General features: G+C 33.4%; 1 long non-coding RNA gene across 10 annotated transcripts in view; it reads left to right on the forward strand.

Moving 5' to 3' along the window:
- LOC109216653 overlaps positions 1-3,139 on the forward strand; it is an 8,278-nt gene extending 5,139 nt beyond the window's left edge. For 5 of the 10 annotated variants that reach the window (XR_002066519.1, XR_002066522.1, XR_002066525.1 and 2 more), the window contains exons 3-5: positions 1,772-1,861; positions 2,433-2,825; positions 2,947-3,139. This is a non-coding gene — a long non-coding RNA (uncharacterized LOC109216653). The remainder of the gene's footprint in view (positions 1-1,771; positions 1,862-2,432; positions 2,826-2,946) is intronic. The other 5 variants (XR_002066521.1, XR_002066524.1, XR_002066528.1 and 2 more) reach the window with 1 other exon arrangement.
- The last annotated feature ends 889 nt before the right edge of the window (positions 3,140-4,028 follow it).

The following is a 4,028-nucleotide window of genomic DNA, read 5'->3' on the forward strand; positions in this document are numbered from 1 at the left end:
ACGTTGTTAAGATGCTCAATAATTAGATTTTCTTATATTTTTTTTATAAAATAAGTTGTTCTGGTTGAGAAAATTCTTCAAATAAAATGTCCTCTGGTCCGTGAATGACTTTTAATTTGAAAAACACTCCTCTTGAATGCCTTTCTTGTTTATTGGTGTGTGTTCTTTCCTTCTGAGCTGCAAATGTTTGTGACTTGCCGAGACATTTAACTGCATGTTAGTTGATAGGATGTTGCAAAGACTGCATGCCTGAATTATTTATGTACTCCTTGCTTCTCAACTATGACGACTGTCCTGAACATTCTAATGCTTAATGCTACAAGTCAAACTTAGTGAATCATGTCATCAGATTCCTATATTGTAGGCTAATGTAAATATTTATTTATTTTTATGGATTTTCGTCTTCCAAAAGGTGTCGTATTTTGGTTAATTGTGTCTGATCCCTTTTCTTTTTAATGTTGTGGTTCATGTTCTTCATCTTGCTCAGTTTGTTCTTCGTCTTCCACTAGATAAACATTACTCCTAAAAGAAAAACTTCTTCTGAAGCAATTCTCAATCCATTAGAACAAGATTGACCATATTCAACTAGTACATAAGCTGATACACAGTAAGCATATAGGTAATTATAATATTCAATTTAATTTAGGGCTGTTGTTTTTCTCCTATTAGCAAAGAACAGCACATTCAAAAGGAATAATAGCCAAATGTGAAGATAGCATAACCAGTTAAGTTTGAACTAAAAACACATTTTTCACTGGAGTTACGTGGAGTGCAATTGGACAAATCAGACTAATAAATTTTCTGCTCTTCTGTATATCTGTAATTTGTAGACGAGGGAGATTTCACTGGAAATCATCCAAAAAGATATGGTGGAGAGACTATCAGACCCCAGAAAAGAGTTGAGTGAAGAAAAAACAATGAACTTTATCATAAGTACTCTGATCAAAGATGAACTACCAAAGAAATGATAGGAATGGAGATTTGCCTCTTTTTTTTTTTTTTATTTGCACCGGGTGTCCGAGTCTCTAAGAGCCCCGACTAATCCCGGGGGTGCACAGGCCCTCGACAAGGAGTTTCCCGCAAGTGCACCACGGTTAATTCAGGTTTTACCCAGTCCGATGGCCCTCAGAAAAAATAATCTTTATTTTTCGTATAATTTCTAGGTAAATTTGTAAGTCAAACACACGCGGATCCATATGTAGTTGTGAAAATATATGAAATTCTTCTATGAATCTGTGAAAGGTATAAAAAAGAAAGCAAAAATAAAGAAAAGAATAAGCTAGAAAAAGAGGAGGAAAAAAGAAAGAAAGTGAGCTTGAACAAATGCATCAGAGAAAAAGATAGATGGATCTTACATGGTAGTTTGGACGATTTAGCTTGTTCCAATATTTGAACACAAATGCTAGATAAAATGGTGTGTCACCAGTAGGTTTTCATACAACTCGGATCTACTGGTGATGCACCATTTTATCTAGCATTTGTAAAGTCTTTGTTTGTACTCAAGTATTTAACTCTTTTTTTTCTTCTAATTTCACATATTCTTATGCTCAATATACTATACTTTGATGAAGTATACATATCTGAGCAATATATATATAAAAGTTGGAATCAAAATTAGCTAAGATTATGTTTGTTCTTTTAGCATTGATATATATTCTCCAGGCATTGACGAGATGGTTGTAAAATGTAAGCAAAGTTTGTACGTGTTGTTCATTTCAAGGACTTTTATGAGTCTTTTATTTTCTTTCACACATGGCTGCATCAATGCCAGTTCTTGTGGAGATGGGAATCAAAGACTGCTTGGGGCTAACAAGACACTGATTCTAAGATGAAATGACTGTGTGATACATCCTATATCGAGGTTTGTTATATTTTTGATATAATGGAACACCACATAATGACATTAGAACCTCATCAAGTCATAAAATTAAAGGCCTAGATATAGTAGGCTTTTTGGCTAAATTTTGTGGTCTGCTTTTCATTAAGTTCTCTCTAGTAATTACCAGTAAACAAACTTGATTTTTGAGTTGTAAACTTGTAATGGGTGGATAACAGTTTGCCACATTGCTAACACATTAATTAGGTTCTATTTCCATTGACATGTAAGTTCTTGTTCAACTTATATATGTTGATATTCTCTCTCTAGTGTGTGCCAGTCTGCCAGAGAATAACCTCGGACCAAATGATACTTTGTATATATACTTCGTTTTCAAAAATCCTTGTTGAGATTGCAAGCACGTTACAATATTATGCTTATAAAAAAAGGTATGTACGTCACAATATTATCTGTGATTCTACGATGCAGATTACCAAATTGTTTACAGAATGGTAATGCACCAACTTTTTTTAATCTAACTTGACTTGTTGAAAGTTATTTTAGTGTTTGTTCTATCTTGACTTGTAAGTGATGTGCAATAATATTTTTTTGACAGTCTGAACTTCAGAATCATCAAAGTTCCGGAGAAACAGCAGATGATGCATTTAGGGTTGTATTTGGAAAGGAGTAGCCTGGTCGGGTTAGATGCTATGGTAGATCGGTGACGACAAGCTCTCTGAAAAAAGATGAAGAAATCACCAAGCTTAAACAAAAGCATGCCAATGAAATAACTTCTCTGAAGGAAGAAATGAAGGAAATTATGAGAGAAGAAATTCGATGTTTTTTTACTCAATTGGTGAAAAATAACCCTGGACTGGATTTTAATGATATACAAGGGTGTGTTGGATCTAATATTCCTTCGCCGGTTGATGCAAGTAGTGCACGAGCTATGAGAGGTCAAAATCTGCCACATTCTTCTGGCTCAACTCACGCCCCAAGTCTTGAAAAGGTATTTATATTTTCCAATTCCAAAAACTACCTCAATCTTAACTTACAAAATCATGCTTTCTAACCAGTGTATAGTATATATATGTTTCTTCCTAATTTTTAATTTCATTTTGAATGTGTAGGAAAATACGGGTGATGCAATTCGATATGGTGGTCACAATCAATTTGATTCATTAAAGTGAAAGGTGAAGACCTTTTGAACAATTGGGATGTTTATTGATTCTATAAATATGAATACATTTGGTTTTGTAGAGGTCTTTGCTAGTGAACTCTTTAGGGGTGTGCATTCGATTTATCGATTCGATTTTGACCCTTATCGATAATTACTTATTGATTATCGATTTGTACATATGCTTATCGTTATCGTTTCAATAAGGTTTCGATTTTTTCGATTTCGATTTATCGGTTTTGGGGGCTTATCAATTCGGTTATCGATTACACCAATAAGAAAATTTGCGGGATTCCACGGAAAGTATATCGCTATAAACGTGCCTAACTAATATGGACAAAAAGAAGCTAAAATAAGACGAACACCATTTATAATATAAAAATTGTGTCAACAAGCACATGCAACAAAACTAAAGTAAGGGATCAAATGTATGCCACCAACACTCCAACGGTATAAAACAAAACAAAACACATCATCGCGGCTAATTCTATTTTCCATTAATTTGAACTTCATTCCCTTGATCTTTAAATATGATCATTCCTTAAATGTGGTAGAGGAAATAATAGGGTAAGGGACTTAGGGTAAAGGAAAGGGTATAGATTAGGGAAAATAATATTGTATAGCCGCTTTCAAAATAGTAGCGGAATATATATACATTCTGTATGTTATATTAATCTACACAAATAGGTAATTACTCATTTAACAAGTGTCTACAGTCTAGGGGTGTGCATTCGATTTATCGATTCGATTTTGACCCTTATCGATAATTACTTATCGATTATCGATTTGAACATACGCTTATCGTTATTGTTTCAATAAGGTTTCGATTTTTTCGATTTCGATTTCGATAACAAATAATCGATTCGATTTATCGATAAACCGATTCGAATGCACACCCCTAGAACTCTTGAACCAACAGTGCTTTATTACTATAGACAGTACACAAAGTATGCTTCTTTGTTGAAATTTATTTTAAGTATATGCATTTGAATTATTTTTATTCTATTACTTATTATCTAATTTAATGCTTGATAT

The sequence above is a fragment of the Nicotiana attenuata genome, unplaced genomic scaffold (assembly GCF_001879085.1).
Source record: "Nicotiana attenuata strain UT unplaced genomic scaffold, NIATTr2, whole genome shotgun sequence".
Lineage (NCBI taxonomy): Eukaryota > Viridiplantae > Streptophyta > Magnoliopsida > Solanales > Solanaceae > Nicotiana > Nicotiana attenuata.